This window comes from Tachyglossus aculeatus, chromosome 4, assembly GCF_015852505.1.
Source record: "Tachyglossus aculeatus isolate mTacAcu1 chromosome 4, mTacAcu1.pri, whole genome shotgun sequence".
Taxonomy (NCBI): Eukaryota; Metazoa; Chordata; class Mammalia; order Monotremata; family Tachyglossidae; genus Tachyglossus; species Tachyglossus aculeatus.
The window spans coordinates 113503926-113525551 of record NC_052069.1 but is presented as its reverse complement, the minus strand read 5'-3'; the positions used below and the strand labels follow the sequence as shown (position 1 = coordinate 113525551).

The 21626-nt window shown below is 47.4% G+C and overlaps 1 protein-coding gene across 8 annotated transcripts in view; it reads left to right on the top strand.

Moving 5' to 3' along the window:
* The first annotated feature begins 2934 nt into the window (after positions 1-2934).
* PRRC2B (proline rich coiled-coil 2B) overlaps positions 2935-21626 on the top strand; it is a 76412-nt gene continuing 57720 nt past the window's right edge. For 7 of the 8 annotated variants that reach the window (XM_038744788.1, XM_038744786.1, XM_038744787.1 and 4 more), the window contains exon 1: positions 2935-3012. The gene's annotated coding sequence lies outside the window, so the exon portion shown is untranslated. The remainder of the gene's footprint in view (positions 3013-21626) is intronic. The other variant, XM_038744785.1, reaches the window with a different exon arrangement.

Sequence of the window (21626 nt, the reverse complement as noted above, 5' to 3'; positions counted from 1 at the left end):
GCATTTGTTAAGCGCTTACTATGTGCAAAGCACTGTTCTAAGCACTGGGGAGGATACAAGGTGATCAGGTTGTCCCACGGGGGGCTCATAGTCTTCATCCCCATTTGACAGATGAGGGAACTGAGGCCCGGAGAAGTGAAGCGACTTGCCCAAAGTCACCCAGCTGACGAGTGGCGGAGCCGGGATTCGTACCCATGACCCCTGACTCCGAAGCCTGGGCTCTTTCCACTGAGCCACGAATGAATAGGATTGGATGAGTGAATGAATAGGATTGATTGAGTGAATGACTAGGATCGGATGGATGAATTAATATAAATGAATGAATGAATATGAATAAATGAATAGGATTGATTGAGTGAATGAATAGGATTGGATGGATGAATGAATAAATATGAGTGAATGAATGAATGAATAAATAGGATCCTCTCCTCCGAGCGCCGCCATAGACGCCCCCTGCTTCCACCCCCCCCCCCCCCCCCCACTTAAGCAACCTTCCTTCTAGTGCCCCCCAACCCCCCTTCCCGGTCCGGTCCTGACTGACTCTCCCCCGCCATCCCGGGAAAAAGGCCCTTGTTATCACCAAGTTACATTAAGGACAACCTCATTCGCACCTACTCAGCCCTCCTGTCCCGCCATGGACCCCCGGCCCACGTCCTCCCCCTGGCCTGGAATGCCCTCCCTCTGCCCATCCGCCAAGCTAGCTCTCTTCCTCCCTTCAAGGCCCTACTGAGAGCTCACCTCCTCCAGGAGGCCTTCCCAGATTGAGCCCCTGCCTTCCTCTCCCCCTCATCCCCCCTCCATCCCCCGCATCTTACCTCCTTCCCTTCCCCACAGCACCTGTATAAATGTATATATGTTTGTACATATTTATTGCTCTATTTATTTTACTTGTACCTATCTATTCTATCTATTTTATTTTGTTAGTATGTTTGGCTTTGTTCTCTGTCTCCCCCTACTAGACTGTGAGCCCACTGTTGGGTAGGGACTGTCTCTATACGTTGCCAGCTTGCACTTCCCAAGCGCTTAGTACAGTGCTCTGCACACAGGAAGCGCTCAATAAATACGATCGATTGATTGAATGAATGAATAAATAGGATTGAATGAATGAATGCACAAATAGAACTGAATGAATGAATAGGATTGATTGTGCGAATGAATAGGATTGGATGGATGAATGAATAAATATGAATGGATGAATAAATATGAATGAATGAATAGGATTGGATGGATGAATGAATAAATATGAATGAATGAATGAATAAATAGGATTGAATGAATGAATGCACAAATAGCACCTGTATATATGTATATATGTTTGTACATATTTATTACTCTATTTATTTATTTATTTTACTTGTACATATCTGTTCTATTTATTTTATTTTGTTAGTATGTTTGGTTTTGTCCTGTCTCTCCCCCCTTTAGACTGTGAGCCCACTGTTGGGTAGGGACCGTCTCTATATGTTGCCAACTTGGACTTCCCAAGCGCTTAGTACAGTGCTCTGCACACAGTAAGCGCTCAATCAATACGATTGATGACGATGGTATGAATGAATGAACAAACAGGATTGAATGACTAAATGCACAAATAGGACTGAATGAATGAATGAATAGGATTGAATGAATGAATAATTAGGATTGAATGAATGAATGCACAAATAGGACTGAATGAATGAATAGGATTGAATGAATGAATAATTAGGATTGAATGAATGAATGAATGCACAAATAGGAATGAATGAATGAATAGGATTGAATGAATGAATAAATAGGACTGAATGAATGAATAAATAGGATTGAATGAATGAATAAATAGGATTGAATGAATGAATGCACAAATAGGACTGAATGAATGAATAGGATTGATTGTGTGAATGAATAGGATTGGATGGATGAATGAATAAATATGAATGAATGAATAGGATTGGATGGATGAATAAATATGAATGAATAAATATGCCTGAATGAATGAATGAATAAATAGAATTGAATGAATGAATAAATAGGATTGAATGGATGAATGAATAAATATGAATGAATAAATATGCCTGAATGAATGAATGAATAAATAGGATTGAATGAATGAATAAATAGGATTGAATGGATGAATGAATAAATATGAATGAATAAATATGCCTGAATGAATGAATGAATAAATAGGATTGAATGAATGAATAAATATGAATGAATAAATATGCCTGAATGAATGAATGAATAAATAGGATTGAATGAATGAATAAATAGGATTGAATGAATGAATGAATGCACAAATAGGACTGAATGAATGAATAGGATTGATTGAGTGAATGAATAGGATTGGATGGGTGAATGAATAAATATGAATGAATGAATGCACAAATAGGACTGAATGAATGAATGAATAGGATTGAATGAATGAATGAATGAGCTTGAATGAAAGCACAAATAGGACTGAGGGAGGGAGGGAGCGAGGGAATGACGAGGACGATTATGGCGGGTGCGGGGAGGGGGGTTGCGAGGCGTCGGAGGGCCTGCAGGGGGCGCTGGGCGGCGGGGACTCCGGGCTCTGCGGGAAGGACCGGCTCCGGGGCCCACCGACCTACCGACCCACCGACCGACCGACCGACCGACCGACCCACGGGGACGGGACACCGGCGGCGAGCAGGAGGAGGAGGAGGAGGAGGAGGGGGCAGAGGAGGAGGAAGAAGGGGAGGAGGAGGAGGAGGAGGACCGGGCCTGGCAGCAGCGGGGGAGGGGGAGCGAGCGAGCGAGCGAGCGAGCGCCAGGCACCGAGCGCGGCCCACACCCAGCCGGGGCCCGGACCCGCCGGCCTCCCCCTCCGCCTCCTCCTCCTCCTCCTCCCGTTCCCTGCCCTTCTCCTTCTGCCCGTCCTTGTCGTCCTGCCCCCCGCCGCCGAGCCCGCCCCGCTCAATCGGCCGCCATCCTGCCGCCCGCCCGCCCCCCCTCCCGAACGGCCCCGTCCCCCGCGGCTGGGGCTTTCCAGGCCGAGCCCGACCCCCGGACCCCGAACAGGTGGGTATTGGCCGAGGAGGCGAACACAAAATGGAGGCCGGGCCTCCTCGGGCCTCCCGCTTTTGTCCTCGCCGGCCCCCCGCCCCCGGCCTGGCGGGGACGGGAGCGGTAGGCCCGACCGCCCGGCAAACGCCATTGTTATTGTTTATCCGCCCCCAACGGGCAGCCCCCCCGGGTGCCCCGCCCGTCCTCCCTCCGTCCGCCCGTCTCCTCGTGTCCCGAATTGGGGGGGAGGGAGGGGAGCGGCCCCTCGGTTCACCCCCGCCCCCCCCCCCCAAAATAAAGGTGATCCGGGGGGGCCGTGGTGCGCACACGGGACCCCACTTTACACCCCCCGCTGGGGAGCGATCCGCCAGCTCTGGGGGGGGTCCGTAGCCCCCCCCAACCCGCCCCCCTTTTCCTGCTTGGAAGGCCGACGGGGGTGAGGGGGCCGGGGGGGGGACGACACGGTGGTTGGGCTTTGGCCCCGCCTTCAAGGCCGGGGGGGGCCCGGGGGGGGGGGGCATCGGTTTTCCCACCGCCCCCCCGGCGGGGTTGGCGTTGTCGTGATGGGCCCTTTTCGCCCATTGTTTTCGTCTGCCGAGCTCAGAGGGGAGGGGGCGGGCGGGGGGGGTTGTCTCTGTGCGTGTATTTGAGAGGGTGTGTGTGTGGGGGGGAGAGAGTGTGTGTGAGTGTATGTGAGAGTGTGTGTGTGAGTGAGAGAGCGCGTGTGAGTGTGTGTGTCAGAGAGAGTGTGAGAGAGAGTATGTGAGAGAGTGAGAGTGTGTGAGAGGGAGTGTGTGTGTGTGAGAGAGTGTGTGAGAGTCTGTGTGAGAGTCTGTGTGAGAGTGTGTGTGTGAGAGAGAATCTGTGAGAGAGAGAGAGAGAGAGTGTGTGTGAGAGAGTGTATGTGTGTGAGCGAGTGTGTGTGTGAGCAAGACTCTGTGTGAGAAAGTGTGTGTCTGTGAGTGTGTGTGTCTGTGAGAGAGTCTGTGTGTGAATGTGTGAGAGATAGTATGTGTGAGTGTGTGAGCGTGTGAGAGACTTTGTGTGAGAAAGTGTGTGTGTGTGAGAGAGAGAGTCTGTGTGAGAGTGTGTGTGTGAGAGAGAATCTGTGAGAGAGAGTGTGTGTGAGAGTGTATGTGTGTGAGCGAGTGTGTGTGTGAGCAAGACTCTGTGTGAGAAAGTGTGTGTGAGTGTGTGTGTCTGTGAGAGAGTCTGTGTGTGAATGTGTGAGAGAGAGAGTGTGTGTGTGTGTGTGTGAGCGTGTGAGAGACTTTGTGTGAGAAAGTGTGTGTGTGTGTGTGAGTGAGAGAGAGAGTGTGTGTGTGAAAAAGGCTCTGTGTGAGAAAGTGTGTGTGTGTGTGAGAGAGTGTGTGAGAGTGTGTGTGTGTGAGAGAATGTGTGAGAGTGTGTGTGTGTGAGAGAATCTGTGAGAGAGAGAGAGAGTGTGTGAGAGAGTGTATGTGTGTGAATGTGTGAGAGTGTGTGTGTGAGCAAGACTCTGTGAGAAAGTGTGTGTCTGTGAGTGTGTGTGTCTGTGAGAGAGTCTGTGTGTGAATGTGTGAGAGATAGTGTGTGTGTGTGAGCGTGTGAGAGACTCTGTGAGAAAGTGTGTGTGTGTGTGTGTGTGTGAGTGAGAGAGAGAGGAGTGTGTGTGAAAAAGGCTCTGTGTGAGAAAGTTGTGTGTGTGTGTGAGAGTGTGTGAGAGTGTGTGTGTGTGAGAGAATGTGTGAGTGTGTGTGTGTGAGAGAGTGTGTGAGAGTGTGTGTGTGTGAGAGAATGTGTGAGAGTGTGTGTGTGAGAGTGTGTGTGTGTGTGTGTGTGTGTGTGTGTGTGTGTGTGTGTGTGTGTGTGTTGCAGGGGGAGGCAAAAAAGAGTGGTTGTCTGCCTGGACTGGAGGTTATAATTGGGTAGTTTACAGGGCACCTTCCTAGTAAACTATAATCTTCGGATCCAGCCCTCACCTCCAAACCCCCGCCCCCCAAACACACACACACACACATACACATACACCCCTCTTTTCAGAAAGATGTGGGGTGGGAAGGTAGTGCCTGGTAGCACAAAATAAGGGGGTGGTGGGGTTTTAAGGCTGGTGCTTTTTGGTAGATTCTCACGCGGTGTGGGTTCACAGTCCCTTCTAAGCTTCCGGGAGGCCTTCAGAGATCTGGCGTCGTCATTTCTTAAAATATTTCTGCTCGCATCTCGGCAGCCCGTATTGTGTAGCGGTCTCTTTGTGCAGGGTGAGGAACAGCTTCCTGTCTAAGGGCTTGGAACAATAATAATAATAAGCATGGCCTTTATTAAGCACTTACTATGTGCTATGTGCAAAACACTGTTCTAAGCGCCGGGGAGGTTACAGGGTGATCAGGGTGTCCCACGGGGGGCTCACCGTCTTCATCCCCATTTTACAGATGAGGGAACTGAGGCCCAGAGAAGTGAAGTGACTTGCCCGGAGTCACACAGCAGACCAAGTGGCGGAGCCGGAATTTGAACCCGTGACCTCCGACTCCAAAGCCCGTGCTCTTTCCACTGAACCACGCTGCTTCTCTGCTTCCCCGAATACCATTGCGGGGAAGGGAGAGCCTGAAATTCCCAACTTCTGAGGCCTTGGAATGGTACGGAAGCAGCGTGGCTCAGTGGAAAGAGTACGGGCTTGAGAGTCGGAGGTCATGGGTTCTAATGCCGGCTCCGCCACTTGGTCTGCTGTGTGACTTTAGGCAAGTCACTTAACTTCTTTGAGCTTCAGTGACCTCATCTGTAAAATGGGGATGAAGACTGTGAGCCCCACGTGGGACAACCTGATCACCTTGTATCCCCCCCAGCGCTTAGAACAGTGCTTGGCACAGAGTAAGCGCTTAACAAATGCCATCATTATTATTATTACAGGCAGGGGGCTGGTTTTCTTCCTCCTTTCTTGCTTTTGGAGCACTGTTGAAATTTAGGAGACTGTATGTTCTCAGGATGAATAGTGCTTGGTGTTTGGGGACAGGAGGCTGGAAAATATTGAATCGTGAAGCAGCTTAAATTTTTTCCATACATTTAACGGGAGTTAAAAGGTGCTCCGCTATCTGGAATTATTGGCTTGCGCCAGAGAGCCGGAGGAGATGTGATCCCCTCCAGAAGATAGGTTTGTGTTGGCCGATTTGGGGTGTCAGGATTGTGTAGGAACAAGAGGGTTTTAAAAAAAAACAACTTATAATCTCACTGCTAAAAACAGTTTAATAATAAACAGGATGTAGCTCTGCAGGGGCCTGCCAGATGGGTTTTTTTTTTTCCCCTTCTTGACTTCTAAATAAGAAACAGCACTCTCTTGGAAATTTTGGGTTCTGATGGGTGGTTTTGCTAATGCAAAATTGTAAGGTGCTGATTTAAACACCCAGGGTGGTCCCCACAGACCTTCTGGCTTACGGATAAGAGAAATATTTCATAAAGTATGGCCAAGCTTCTAGAAAATGTAATGAATGTGGGAGTTAGTCGTTGAGATTGTCATTTAACAAACGGCTTCCAAGGTGCAATCTTTATCAGATTTCAGTCTACTTAACACCGTAGAAACCTTTAGAGAGAGATGATGATGATGATGGCATTTATTAAGCGCTTACAAAGTGCAAAGCCCTGTTCTAAGCGCTGGGAAGGATACAAGGTGATCAGATCATCCCACGTGGGGCTCACAGTCTTTGTTTTCCAGGTTTTGGCTACATTAGTTGGAAGTAACTCATCCTCATCATTTTTTTGGAGGGGAAGTTCTTGACCACCCATCTGAAAACTTAGTTATGGCTCCTCAAGAAGCAAACCATCCTTATTCATTCAGTCACATTTATCCTAATCAAAGAGTAAATATTCAACAGCGAGCAAATGAAATGCTTTTTCCCCATTGTCTGTGATGGGCTCTGATGTAGGAAAATATTTCCTATTTATGTTTAAAGCAAAACAACAACAAAAAAAAAACCCAAAGACGACGACGATACAGACAAGCCAGGATGACGTGCTTATGATGAAGTATCCAGTGCTTTGGCTGTTAAGAGGGGAGAGAGTACTGGGAGACTTATTTGGGAAGCAGCATGGCCTAATGGAAAGAGCACGGGCCTGTGAGTCGGAGTACCTGGGTTCTAATCCTGGCTCCGCCACTTGCCTGCTGTGTCACCTTGGGCAAGTCACTTAGCTTCTCTGTGCCTTGGTTTCTTCAGCTGTAAAATGGGGCTACACTGCCTGTTCTCCCTCCTGCTTAAACTGTGAGCCCAATAAGGGACAGGGACCGGGTGGATGCCTCAGCGCTTAGAACAGTACTTAACACATAAGAGGCGCTTAACAAATAACATAGTGATAATAACATTTTGGCGTTTTCATCTCTGCCTTGGGCCCTGCCCCTCTCTTTCTTGTTCTTTCTATGAGCCTGCTGCCAAGGTGTCTCACCTTGCTTTCCTCCCCCAGGATGTTGGGAAGGGAAAAACTATTTCCCTTCCTTTCCCCTGTAAATTCCTTTCCCTGTTGAATTTTGATTTCACAAGTTAGCAGGATCATAGTGCCCAGTGGGTTCAGAACACTCATCGTAGTAAAAAGGAAGAACAGCACATAACCCCTGGCCTCAGGGAATTTACAGTTAAGCAGAGGAGCTGGAATGAATGCCAATGCAAAATATCTAAATGCATGCAAGAGATGGAACACTTGACAAACCTAAGAATGATCTGCAGGGATGTACCCAGAGGTTTGGGGTTTTCTGGGGTGATGGGAGTAGCCTGACTCAGGAAATGTTATGTTGGGAAGGTTTCGTGAAGGAGAGAGATTGTGGTAGAGTTCTGAAGAAGGTGAGGGGCTCGCTTTGACAGGAGAAGCGGGGAAGTCATTCCTGGGCGGGGGAATGGTATGTGCAGCGACTCACATGTGCAAGGGGTGGCAAGAGTGTAAGCCTCTTGAGGGCAGGGATTGCCTCTACCCCCTCTGTTGTAGTAGCCCAGGGCTCTGCACCCCGTAAGCGCTCAGTAAGTACCATTGTTTGAAGAGGGTCTGCCTGCTGTAGTGGAGACTACCAGCGAGGGAGCAGGTTTGGAATGGGAGGCCAGTTAGTAGAACTATCTCTTTTCCTGTGAGTCCACAAATTGGCCTTTCTTCAGATGCTTATGAGGAGCAGTGTTGGCAAGGGTATGGCCAGCTTGAACCCTGGCTGCTTAGTTCTCCTGTCTCTTCCCCCCCAAGCCCCACCAACTTGGAAATCTTGCTGTAATGTTAATAATAATTGTGGTGTTTGTCAAGCGCTTACTATGTGCCAGGCGCTGTACTAAACACTGGGGTGGATACAAGCAAATAGGGTTGATCAGCATCCCTGACCCACGTGGGGCTCACAGTCTCAACCCCCATTTTACAGCTGAGGTAACTGAGGCCCAGAGAAGTGAAGTGACGTATCCAGCAGACACGTGGCAGAGCCGGGATTAGAACCCAGGTCCTCCTGCCTTCCAGCCCGTGCTCCATCCGCTACGCCACGGTCTGTGGAAGCCGTAGTGGTACAGACTCCGCTCTCTGTTGACCGGAGGGAAAAGAGGAAGAAAGGAAAATGCCAGCCTCAGCTCCATCCGACTACTTTGAGGGAGGGAAGGGGTCAGTTGGAAAGCATTGAGGGGCTCTGGGGTACGTCGGGCCCTCCAGTGTCCTCCCTCCCACCCCGTGCCAGAGTGTGGACACATCCGTAACTCCACACATGCTCCGGCCTCGCTGGCACAGGCAAAGCTGTTTTTGGATGTGGCCAGTGGTGTGGCAAAAGTCAGAGCAGACAAGGGCAGACTGTTGAGGTGGTTGCAGAAGGTTGGCAAAATCCCAGTTTGCCCAATGGATAAAAGGGCCCTGGATGTTTTGGTCTGCTTTGTAAATGCAACTCAGAAACTGACCCTGGTTTTGCAGACATGGTGTTCCTTCAGCCCAGAAGAGGGTTGTTGTTTTTTGTTTGGGTTTGGTTTTTTTCCGGTCACTTTGGAAAAATTCTGGTCCTCGTACTCGCTGCTGCGGTTTTACGTTAGTAGCAACTCAGCTGGGAACCACTCCCCCTGTACCTTCTCTGGCCCAGAGAGATAGCCACCTTTCCAGGACAAATAGGTATTACTGGGCTGAGCATCCACTGTGATTTATTGCTTCTCCTCCTCCCCTTCTTTGGGCCTTTTTACTCCTCTTTAGCATCCCCAAACAAAGTGGGAGAAGAGTAGGTGGGGCCTCAAAAAGCTTTGGAACTGAGATTGCAGGCAGTGTTTATTTCTGCTGCCGACGTGCGGCATTTTTAAAAGTTTGAGCTTCGAGGCGATCGAGTCTGATGATGGCAGAAATGAAGTCTGGGGGATTGTCCGGTTATTCCTGTCCACGTTGCCGCGGAGAATGGAGAACTGGCTGGGCCGAGCGTCCGCCGAGGGAGGCTTGTCACAAGCGGAGCCGTTGTCATTTTGGTACAAAGATGGCGAGACTTGCCTTCTGTCTGCTCCGCTTTTCCTTCAGGCCGAAATGAATAAAAATACAGCACGGGAAGGAGCGACCTGAATGGAGGGGAGAGAGGCATTTCTATAATAGCAAGTCAGAACCAGTCTCAGAGTAGGAGTTGGTTGAATTTTGCTCAGTTTTGTTGCCTTTGGTCATTGGCCAGCTAATGCCCCCATCTTCCTCTTCATTGTCAACTCTCCATTTTCTTGGTGATTTTTTTTATTATGCATTTAACAATGGTTTTGCCTTGCATAAAACAATGACTCATGTAATGGCTGTATCTAGGTAGTCGTTCTTTCATTATTTCATCATTTAGGATTATTTTTGAGTTCAGTTTGATTTTTATCCCAGGAATCCTCTCTCTGCCAGGTAGTTATGTCCTGTACAAATATTTCTGGAGTGTAATAATTCCTCCCTACCATTAGAAAATCTGGGAAAACGGAACAATTGTAAGCACCCATAAAATATCGTTTTCAATATTGTAAAGGTCTTTGTGAACTTGTGTGGGGATTAAAAAAAAAAGTAAGTCCTAGAAAAGGTGCAGAACAGCCAGATCATCTTCCTTATGTTTCAAGATTCAGGATGAAAACCTGACTTCATTTGAGAATGAGAAATTTCTGTGTAGCTTTCAGGAAACTTGTGTTTTGTGACTGAAGCCAAGAAATGGGTTCCTATGGTGAAGGAGAAATTAAAACCAGTGAGTAGTACAGTATGGTTTGAAATTTAAACTAAAGTATCAAATTTCAGTATTTCATGCCACTGGTGTTTTGAAGGCTTAGATTTATGCTACCAGTGACCTCACTTTTTATACCTACAGGTGGACACTTGGGAGAGCTCAACTGGTAAAGCGGGATTGGGATTTTAGAGGCTTTAGTTTAGGACTGGGAGACAAGAGTCCTCCGTTCTGTTCGTTTGACATGGAAAGAATCAGAGAAACCAGGCTTAATTAGGGTATTTGTTAAGCGCTTACTCAGTGCCAAACGCTGTTTTAAGCACAAGGACAGGTGAAGGCTCATCAGATTGAACACACGCCTGGTCCCTCATGAGGCTCACAGTCTAGGAAGGAGTAGAATTAAGTCCCATTTTACAGATGATGAAAGTGAAGTGCAGGAAAGTGAAGTGACTTGCCCAGGGTCATACAGCAGACAAGTGGCAAAGCCAGGATTAGAACCCAGGTGCTCTTTCTCCCAGGCCCAGGCTTTTTCCATTAGACCTTGCTGCTTCAGTCTCACTTTCGATACCTGTGGTTAAATTGGCTTGAAATGCTCTTCCGAGAATCCAAGCGGCCAGAGCCAGGTGTTGTTTATCTGTAAACAGTGGTTTCTATATTTCTTGGGATGTGTTGGAGTGTAAAATTATTCCTCCTCAGCGGCAGCACCCAGGTAGTCTTTACTCCTTGGGAAAGTACAGTAGAGTTGAAATCATGATCCCTGTCCTCAAGGAGTTTACAAGCTAGTGGGGAAGACAGGCACAAAGTAAATTCCGGATGAGAAGAAGAAGGGAATGGAAATAGGGATGTGTTGAGGGAACAGATGCTTAAATCGGAGAGTATGTATGTTGACGTGTAAAGAAGTGCCATGGGTGGTAGTGAGTGTAGCCAAGTGCAGAGGTTCAAGTAACAGAATCTCCCATCAGGATGAGCGATGGTCCTGTGTCTTTAGTCACCTGCCATCGATATGTTGCCAACTTGTACTTCCCAAGCGCTTAGCACAGTGCTCTGCACACAGTAAGCGCTCAATAAATACGATTGAATGAATGATTATACAGCTAAGGGAGCAGTTGGGAGGCTACCACATGGGGCAAGAAAAGTTAATCAAAGAGAGCCTGTCTGAGGAGGTGGGAGTTTCGAAGGGCTTTGCAAAGGGGAGAGCTGTGGTCTGGTGGCTTTGGAGTGGGGAGGGGAGGTCCAGGCAGGTGGAAGAGCATGAGCAAGAGCTGAGACAAGAAAGATGAGGTACGGTGACTAGATTCATTTAAGAGGAACAAGGAGTGTGAGCTGGGATGTCGTGGGAGAAGAGAGTGGTTAAGGGGGAGCTAGTTGATTGCCTTAAAGACAGTGGTCAAGAGTTTGTGCACAGTTCGGAGAGGAGTGGGTAACGTGGAAGGTTTTTGAGGAGTGGGGAAATGTGTACAGAACAGCATTTTGGAAAAATGATCCTAGGACTAGATTATCTGGGATTATTATTTGTAGTCCGTGTTTTTTTCTCTGTTCAGAATCATTTCTTCTCCACGTCTGCAGTATCATCCTGTTGGATTCCCATTCATAATCCAGTCTCTGCAGTTGCTATCCTCTCCCCTGCCACCTATGATCGTATGTGAGTTGAAGAGCAAACCAGAAATGAACAACTTTTGCAGGTTAAAAATGGTCAGAATCTTGCATGCAAAGAGGGTTTCATTCAAAAAAAAAGAGTAACAGTGGAAATTTGCAAGAAAGGAGCTTGTTGGTTACGTTGTTTTCTATCCAGGTGTTCAGAGCTGTGGTCTCTCATGAGGGTGCAGACTTTTGGACTGCGAGGATTTACCATGTTTTGCCGTGAGTAGAGTGGATAAGTGAGAAGCAGTATGGCCTTGTGGATAGAGCATAGGTCTTGAAGTCAGAAGGACCTGGGTTCTAATTTCGGCTCCCGCCCTTGTCTGCTGCATGACCTTGGGCAAGTCACTTCATTTCTCCGTGCCTCAGTTACCTTATCTGTAAAATGGGAATTGACCCGGAACCCTATGTGAGACATAGACTACGTCCAACCTGATTAGCTTGTGTCTACCCCAGTGCTTAGAACAATGCCTGGCACACAGTAAGCGCTTAGCAGATTCCCTGAAAAAAACTGCCGTGGCTCAAGATACTCAATGTCATTCCAAAGGTGTCTGTCCCATCTCCTTTTGCAGCATGTTTGAACAAGTTTGTGATCCTGTTGGAAAGGGAAGTGAGTCCAGACAAGCTTTTCCAGACTTCATACATGTCCCGACTGTCTCTGGGAGGTGTTTTCCAAGAATCAGGGCTGGAAGGACTTTGTGAACATGTGTGGGTTTTAAAAAACAAAACAAAACAAAACTGTGTGGACTGGTGTTTTGAAAATCATGCCAGCTCCAGGTAGGTTATCCTGATTCCTGCTTAGTGGCAGTGGGTACAACTCCCAGGTAGAATTGAAGGGTGTATTCTAAGGCCGTTTGAAAGAGTAGAAAATCATTTTCACCTGTGTGGTGGATACCCATGGATGTAAACTTTTGTAGCTGAATCACACGGCATCAGACATAGGTTGTTAAGAGGAGAGCAGTAATCGGTGAAAGCCAGCCCAGTGTGCAGGGTGCTGTATCTTTATAATGTTTTTTATTAGGTTAGTCAGTGAGCACATTGCAAAAGCACTGCGACAGCTAGTATTGCTTGTGTTTTTTAATGTAGACATTGAAATAATGGAGGGATTGTTCTGGGCATCTCATTTGAGGGATAAAATGGGGTGAAAAGGTGGAATTAAAAGGGGAAAACAATGGCCAGCGGGTCAAGTTGTGAATTTTGAGGAGCTGTGTTGTTGGGGGTTTTTTTCCTTTTTTATAAAATGGTATTTAAGCACTTAATATGTGCCAGGCACTAATAATAATAATAATGATATTTGTTAGACACAGTCTGCCAAGAACTGTTCTAAGTGCTGGGATAGGTTCAGGTTCATCACGTTGTCCCACGTGGGCTCCAGATGAGGTGACTGAGGCCCAGAGAAGTTAAGTGATTTTCCCAAGGTCACACAGCAGACAGGTGGTGGAGGCGGGATTAGAACCCACGCCCCCTGACTCCCAAGCCTGTGCCCTTTCCACTAAGCCACGCTCCCTCTCTACTGAGCACTGGGGTTGATGCAAGTTAATTAGGTTGGACATAGTCCCTGTACCACATAGGGCTCCCAGTCTTAATCCCCATTTTACAGATAAGGTAACTGAGGCCCAGAGAAGTGAAGTGACTTTCCCAAGGTCACACAGCAGACAAGTGGCGGAGCTGGGATTAGAACCCGGGTTCTTCTGGTTTACAGGCTCATGCTGTATCCACTAGGCCAAGATTGGAAATCCAGATCCTTGCCGGCATTGTATATTCCTATTCGAATACCCCTTTTCTGAGACTTTTGTGTGTCCCCTTGGAGATGTGTCAGGTTCTTAATGTTGCATTTGTGTGGTTTCGTTGCTGTTGGAAATGTTTATTTTTGTTTTGTGACTCCGATCCCCTGTTTATACTTTCTGAATTAATGGCATACCACTCTTCAAACCACTGGTGCGTTGTGCCGTACCAGATCCCTATACAGTAATCCCACCTCTCCCACTTAGTCCACTGTCTTTCCTTGTTTTCTTCCATTTCTCAGCAATATCCCCGCTAATTGTCACCTGTGAAGTGCCTCTGCAAAAATTAAATAGCCGGCAGGGTCTGTCTGCTTGGTATTTATTTTAGTCTGTAAACCACTTTGAATCCTGAAAAGATAGAAAGTGGTTGGATAATGCAGGTGGGGATTGTGCTGTTATGGCCCTGGATTGAATGTCTTTTGTTACCCAGTGCTTTGAGATAATTCGCTATATGAGTGATGTGGTTTCCTTTCTTTTTTTCTCCTCATTCTCCAGTGGCCCTATAAGATAGTCAAAAAAATACAACAGTCCTAGAATATACACCAAAAAAACTCTTCTTGTTTAACCTCGAGAACCAGAGCCTAGAGGGTTGGAAATAGGCAAGCGAATGCTCTTGGGGTTGGTTTGTTTATCTAGTTTTAGTGCTCTGCGTTGAGGGAGAGAGCTTTGACTGACTTCTGGTGACCAACATTTTTCTACCAACTGGAAAATCGCTTCCTAGTAAGCACATCACATTGGCATCTCCCTTTTGTGATCCTTGGTCATTCCTTTGTCACTCGGAGGTACCTGTTACAGTCCCAGAACAAGCGTTTGAAGATGGGGGATGAGGAGAGAGCGATGCAGGAAGATGGCAGATGTGGAGGAAGCGGTATTTAATGCACTTGCTTCAGCCCTCTTTAGGGACTGGTGTAGTTCGTGAAGTCATTCAACTTAACCTTGGTATCACTTCGCTTTCTAATTTATCTTACTCCAAATGTACTGTATTGTAGCCAGATGGAAATCTTTCACCAGTGTTGGGGAAGTCGAAGCTTTTACAGATGACCCGCTTGAAGAGCAGAGAATACGGCCATCAACAGGCGTTGCCAATATAATTCGGTGCAAAGAGACTGAAACAGTACGGCACAGCATTGGAAATGTGTCGCATCTGGGCAATTCAGTTGTTGTTTCTCAGGGACCCAACTCTGGTCCTCTCCTTAATTCATTTTGGACAGGTTTTAAAATGTTGATCGATTGAATAGGTCCAGGACCCTGGGATATTTATAGATAATAGCCCAATTTCTTCGTGGATCTCAAAGGACGTTAAGCACAGTTGTAGTGTAATCTGGTTATTAGCCTCCATGTACAGATAGTTCGGGTGACGGGGTGGGAAGGAAACTGGCTATAATTTTGAGGGATGTGATGAAGTCGTTTAAGCAGGGAAAACAGTATCTTTTAAATTTTTTTCCAGAGATTGCTTGAGATCTATACCAAATAAATGGGTTGTTTTGGCAAAGTCTTCAGAGTACAGAATTGTTTGTTTATGGCTGGGAAGGGAGGTGGAAGGATTATTTTTTAATGCAGACAAAAATCATTTAAATTACTGTCAGTTTGCTGGGTAGTCAAATCCTCATATTTTGACTGCCCCCTCCAATCACAGGTCAGTAAAATGATCTCAGAAGACTTCTGGTCTTGGAACGGATGTGGCCAACGTGACAGATTCCGAGCGACATTTGGTCTTTATTTTTGGGTTTTCTCTTTCTCCGTTAACACAAAACACGGTATAGTCTGATGGGTGGCTAATGTGACTAATTTGTGCAAACTAAGTCGAGTTTCCCCTTGGATTCTCGGGCAGGGAGAGTGGGAGGAGGAGGAGATAGCTCCATTTGGAGGCCTGGAAGGACACCGCTTTCCGTGACTGAATTTGGTCCAGTGTCCTTAATTTCTCTTGCCCAGCAGGCACTGCAAGGGGCGTTCTTTTTTCTTTTTCATGACTGTCATTTTGCACATATAATGTGTAACCTGGAGAGATTCATAAAGCATCTGTCTGTGAAATGAGTGCTTTCCCACGTGTGGGTGAGAGAGAGATGGAAATACTCTCGGCTTTAAGGAAAAAGTGAAAGGGGAAAAGAAGCTTAATTCAAGGTCAGAATGGTCAGGGCCTTCCTAGGCAGTCTTCCATTTGGCTTTGGAAAAGTCGCTGCCGTCGCTTATCTTCCTGCTTAGCATGGAGTGTGTGGCTCTTCAAGGATATGTAGCGAAGATGAATGCTTTTCATTCATTCAGTCATATTTATTGAGTGCTTTCTGTGCGCAGAGGGCTTGGGAGAGTACAGTATAACAATAAACAGACACATTCCCTGCCTCCAATGAGCTTACAGTCTAGAGGGGGAGGCAGATGTTAATATAATTAAATAAGTCATAGATACATAAGTGCTGAGGGGCTGGGGATGGGGGTACGAACGAAGGGAGCAAGTCAGGGTGATGGAGAAGGGAGAGGGAGAAGAGGAAAGGAGGGCTTAGTCCGGTCAGGCCTCTTGGAGGAGGTGTGCCTTCAATAAGGCTTTGAAGCGGGGGAGAGTAAGTGAGTGCTTTAAAGCCAGTGGTGAAGAGTGTTTGTTCAGTGCAGAGGTGGATGGGCAGCCAGTGGAGTTTCTCGAGTCGGAAAACGTGGCCTGAACATTTTTGGAGAAAAATGATCCACACAGCAAAGGGAAGTATGGACTGGAGTGGCGAGGGACAGGAGGCAAGGAGGTCAGCAAGGAGGCTGATACGGTAATCAAGGTGGGGGAGGATACGTGATTGGATTAATGTCTACATGGTTTATGTCTACATGTGCTGACCAGTTGGAAAGGTCTAGACCTTGTGATATTTCTAGTAATATTGCATTTTCTTTGTGGATCTCAAAGAACTTTAAGCCCAGCTGTGGATACAATTTGGCTGCCACATAGTATACACGTGTGCGTATATTTATATATATATATATTAGAACAGTGCTTTTCACATAGTAAGCACTTAATAAATGCCATTATCATATATGGAGAGCGAGCACGCTCTGTTTTGTGATCTTTCAGCCAATAGCCATTTGCTCTGTAATTTTTTTAATTAAAGTTCTGTGGTTATACAGCACCTGGAATTTCTCTGTTTAGGATAAGAAGCTCTCTACTCTTCGTTCTCCTTCCCTTTTTTTTCTCTTTTGGATCTGTCTTGCAACCTCGCCTCCGACCTCACCCTCCACCAGTCTTTTCCAATTCCTTCAATATAAGCAAGAACTCTTCTTGCTGAAAGCGATAGGTGGCCTGTGGTTTGGGCTGTTATTGAAATCCATAGCCTTGGTGTTTTTTGTTTTTTCCTGACTCAGTCAGAAATGCCATGGAAGCAGGCATTGCTTTGTTGCGTTTTGTTGTGGTTGTGGTTCAGGTCTTACTCGTCCTTACGCTCTGCCGTTCTAACAGTTTTGCTTCCCCAGATTTGAGTAGCATCGGAGCCTCTGATTAATCAATGGAATTAATGGAGCACCTCCCGTAGATAGAGTACTGTACTCAGTGCTTGGGAAAGTACAACAGATTATTAGACATGATTCCTGCCTTCAAAGAGCCAAGAGCCCAGTGGGAAAGCCGGGCACACAGAATTAGACGGGAGGAAGTAAGAGAATATCGAGAATTGTATAAAACTGATGAGGGTGTTTGGGAATACTTGGGTTCTTGGGTGATGCAGAAGTGCTGAAATAGGGGATATAAGGTTGGGAAATTAGAAGTCAATCAAGGAAGGCCCTCTGGAGGAGATGGGATTTCAGAAGGTCTTTGTAGGTGGGGCAATCATTGATCTGTTGGGAGTAGGAGGGCGAGAGCCCATTGTTGGGTAGGGAATGTCTTTATATGTTGCCAACTTGTACTTCCCAAGCGCTTTGTACAATGCTCTGCACACAGAAGCGCTCAATAAATACTATTGAATGAATGAATGAGAACAAGGTACGGCATGAGGAACAAAGATTGCGAGCCGGGGAGTAGCGTAACAAGGAGAGAACTGTTTGAGTGCTGTAAATCCATTGGTGAGGAATTTCTGGTTGATGCTGCGAGGAATGGGCAATCACCGGGGAGTGATATTTCAGAAAAATGATGCAGGCAGGAGAGGGAAGTATGGACTTGAAAGGGGTGAGAGTGGAGGGAAGATTAGTGAGGTGGCTGATACTCTTCAAGCTTTAACATAGCCCCTGCTTAATCCTTGCCATCCTAATTGCCCTCCTGCAGGATTGTGCCACATGTGGAAGATACCGAAGAATCCATCCCTGTTCTGCTTCCTGAGGCAGGGACCCTCCCAGCACCCCCCTTGTATTACTATATCACCCTGCTCCCATCCTGTCCAAAGTCTTGGAATAGATTGTATACATCCACTGCCCCCGCTTCCTCTTTTCCTGACCCCCAACCATCTGCTTTCTGGCCCCTTCACTTTACTGACCACATTCTAAGATCTCAAATGCCCTCCCTGCTAAATCTAATGAGCTCCACTCTATCCTAAATCTCCTTGGCCGCCTTTGACAATTTTTTTTAAGACAGTTGTTAAAGGGCATACTGTGTGCCAGGGGAAGATACAAGCTAATCAGGCTGGACCCATTCCTTGTCCTACATGTGGCTCACAGTCTTAATCTCCATTTTACAGATGAGGTAACTGAGGCCCAGAGAAGTGATTTGTCCAAGGTCACACAGCAGACAAGTGGTGGAGCCAGATTAGAACTCCGGCCCTTCCGACTCCCAGGCTGTATCCACTAGGGCAAGCTGCTTCACAATGTTGACCACTCTCTTGCCCTGGAAACATCACTCAACTTTTGTTTTACTCACCGGTTGCACTCCCGGATCTCCTGTCTCTCTAGCCACTCTTCGGTCTCTTTTCGTTTGCATTTCTTCCGTCTCTCACCCCTTAAAGGGGTATATCCCTCAAGACCTTTACTACCTTGTCAATCACTTGTTCAGCGAGCTCATCTACTCTCTTCAACTTCATGGATAACTCCCACGTTTATCTCAGCCCTGGCCTCTTACCTCCCTCCTGAACGTCTCCTCACAGATGCCCCACCGACACCTTTAGCTCAGTTGTGTCCAAAATTAAACTCCACATCTTCCCTCCCAATCCACCCTTCTGCCTTTCCCATCTCAGTTGACAACATCATCATCTTCTCCCTCCCAGAAACCTGCAACCTTGGAGTCATTGTCGTAATAATTGTATTTATTAAGCACTTCCTATGTGTCAATGTACCGAGCACTGGAGTCGATACAAGATAATCGGAAAAGCCCATTTCACATGGAATTCAGTCATAGGAGGAGGGAGAATAGGTTTCAAGTCGCCATTTTACAGATGAGGAAACTGAAGCATCGAGAAGTTAAATGACCTGCCCCAGGTCACATCATCATAATAATAATAATGGCATTTGTTAAGCGCTTACTATGTGCGGAGCACTGTTCTAAGCTCTGGGGGGATTCAAGGGGATCATGTTGTCCCACGTGGGGCTCACAGTCTTAATCTGTATTTTACAGATGAGGCAACTGAGGCTCAGAGAAGTTAAGTGACTTGCCCAAGGTCACACAGCAGACATGTGGAGGAGGCGGGATTAGAACCCATGACCTCTGATTCCCAAGCCCGTGCTCTTTCCACTAGGCAAATTCTCACGTTCCGTTTGACGCTCAGTCCTCCCGGTTTTTCCTCCACAAATGTTTAGCAGATTGGCCCATTCCTCTCCATCCAGATGGTCACCACGCTGATAGGGGCGCTTGTCATACTCCAGATAGACTACCGTGTGAGCGTCCAGCTTTCCCCTCTCTGGTCTAGATCACTTTTCTAAAACATTCTACACCCACCTCCACCTCTCAGAAACCCGTCCCTCTGTACCATAAGCAGCAACTCGTGACCATTGGGTTTAAGGCTCTCTCCCTCTTACAGATCAGTTCTCCTCTCCCACAGCATTAAAGTTCCCCCCTCATCTTTCCTCTTTATCCTGCTTCCTCGCTGCGATTTTGTTTTTGACTTTCCTACCTGCTACCCCTTGCTCAGGACCTTCCTCCTCGGTCAGTCGTATTTATTGAGCGCTTACTGTGTGCAGAGCACTGGACTACACGTCTGGGAGGATAGTACAGTTCAACAGAGTTGGTACGAGCTTACATTTCTGGAGAGGGAGACGGACATTAATTAATATGAATGAATGTGTTATGGAAAGGTCCATAAGTGCCGCGGGGCTGAGAGAGGGGCGTATAAAGGGAGCAAATTCAAGGGCAAGGGGGATGCGGAAGGGAGTGAGAGAAGAGGAAATGAGGGCTTCATCAGGAGAGTTCCCTCATGCCTGGGACTCTCCCCATTCAAGTCTCTTCCCCCGCCTCACTGGCCACATCTCCCTATTTTCAAATCCCTTCTGAAGTCTCAGTCCCTACAGGAGGCTTTCCTGGAATCATTTTTCTACTCCATACCTCAGCATTTATGCACTGACAGTCGCCCACAGCCCTTTTCTATATATTTGCCTTGGCTTTAAATCACTCAATCACCTTGCCCCCTACCTGCACCTACCTCCTACCTCACCTCGCTACTCTCCTACATGCTTCACATGCTTCACTCGTCTAATGCTAACCTTCTCACTGTACCTCGATCTCATCTGTCTCGCTGCCAACCCCTCACCGACATCCTGCCTGTGGCCTGAAACGCCCTCCCTCTTCATGTCCGGCAGACAGTTACTCTCCCCACCTCCTAGGCCTTATTGAAGGCCCATCTCCTCCAAAAGGCCATCCCTGACTAAACTCACTTTTCCTTTCCTTCCACTCCCTTCTGCATCACCCTGACTTGCTCCCTTGATTCATCCCCCCCCAGACTGTAAGCCCGTTGTGAACGGGGATTGTCTCTCTTCATTGCTGAATTGTACTTTCCAAGCGCTTGGTACAGTGTTCTGCACACAGTAAGCGCTCAATAAATACGAATGAATGAATGATCTCGCCATGCAGGAACTGAGAGTCCGTCACCTCTTCCTTGGGCAGCTTTCGAACTGCAGGCCGGCTTCTATTGTTGGCGTCCCTTTCCCTACTTAATAGCGCAGGGCATTATCTGGGATCTCTGGAACGAGTAAGAAGGCCCTTTTTTGTGTGTGTGTTTGTGTGCTCAGCTGTTGTGCCCGATTTAGAGACCTGGCCCCCACTTTAAGGTCAGAGTATACCTTATCTGGTATATTCCGAGTAGCACCTAGCAATCCGTAGCTGTTAATTGACGGCAAACTGCCTGCCCTGGCCATTTCAGGCCCGTACTTCACTGGCACTCCCTCTTCTTTGCTTAAGTGGTTTGTTAAGTGCCCGAGTGGGTGGGGAGGGGGATTGCTGGCTGTCACTCAGCCTCCTCTCCAGCTAAGTGCTTGGCAGAGTCCTTCCGTAAATGCTGGTGCATGGGAGCGTCTCCCCTGGGCCGGCTTCACAACTCCCCCTTGTCTCCCTGGAGCCACCAGCCAGAGGGAGGTCAGAGTTGGGTCTCAGGCCTGTCTCATTTCCAGCAGAACTATCAGTCATTCAGTCAGTAGTATTTATTGAGCGCTTACTACATGGAAAGCACTGTACTAAGCGCTTGGGAGAGTGCAGTATAACAGTAAAGAGACAAATTCCCTGTCCGCAGCGAGTTTACAGTCTAGAGGGGGAGAGAGATGTTAATATAAATGAATAAATTACAGATATGGACATAAGTGTCCTTAAGTGGGGCTGGGATGGGGGATGAATAAAGGGAGTGAGGCAAGGGTGATGCAGAAGGGAGTAGGAGAAGAAAGGAGGGCTTAGGAGAGGCCTCTTGGAGGAGGTGTACCTTCAGTAGGGCTTTGAAGGCCGGGGAGAATAATCGTCAGAGATGAGGAGAGAGGGCATTCCAGGCCAGAGGTTGGATGTGAGGGAAGGGTTGGCTGATCCCCCTCTCCCCACAGGTTTCCCGGCTCCTGCCCCTCTCCTACGACCTATGCCCATTGAGGTTCATTTATCTGTTTCCTCTCATTTGCGTTCTCTGCCTTCTGAATTCCCGCTTCCCTAGGCTCTGGTCCTCCTGCCTCCTTAGCCCCTTTGCTCTTCCCTCCTGCTCCCCTTCTGCTTTTCTCTGGTTCCTGCC